At 32.6% G+C, this 614-nt stretch overlaps 1 protein-coding gene across 2 annotated transcripts in view; it reads left to right on the forward strand.

Annotated features, from left to right (window-relative positions):
• nfkbiz (nuclear factor of kappa light polypeptide gene enhancer in B-cells inhibitor, zeta) overlaps nucleotides 1-614 on the forward strand; it is a 9,934-nt gene that overhangs the window by 1,294 nt on the left and 8,026 nt on the right. The gene's annotated exons all lie outside the window — the stretch shown is intronic.

Here is a 614-nt window from a genome sequence, read left to right on the forward strand (position 1 = left end):
ATATATATTTTTTTTTTTATACACCGGAAGCATGACGTCACCAATTTCACAAAACACTACGAGCATTTTACCATGTATTTATGACCCCACTGTGTTCTGATAATGAAAACGTTGATGGTTTATTAAAAAATGAAAATCTCAAACGCAATGCATTATGGTCTATGTTCACTAATGTAGCATCTATGCACGCTAGTTTTTTCGCAAAGACTTCTGGGAAATTTCTAGGGCACTCCAGCTCTACAAAATGGCAGATGCACTAAATATGCACCATGTAGTGAAGGCATTCAGACACAATCATACAAGCTAGGTTATAGGGGCGGGGCTAAATGTGTTTGGTCCCACCCCTTTCTGAAGAACATGTCTCTTGTCCAATCAATATCCTGCAAATAATTTGTGCCTAAATACCCTATATTCTTTCATTTAAAAGTGCTTTTCTAAAGATTTAGTAGCAATATTTTAACTTTATACAAAGATATTACTGTAAAGTAGTTTTTCTATTTAAGAATTCATAGATTTTTAATTATATTTTAATAATCAAACAAAAAATGGTCTCAAATGAAAATGAAAAATCCAGTAGTTTAGATATTCTGACAATTTTACCCAACTCTGGTATG

Source organism: Oryzias melastigma, linkage group LG2 (assembly GCF_002922805.2).
Source record: "Oryzias melastigma strain HK-1 linkage group LG2, ASM292280v2, whole genome shotgun sequence".
Lineage (NCBI taxonomy): Eukaryota > Metazoa > Chordata > Actinopteri > Beloniformes > Adrianichthyidae > Oryzias > Oryzias melastigma.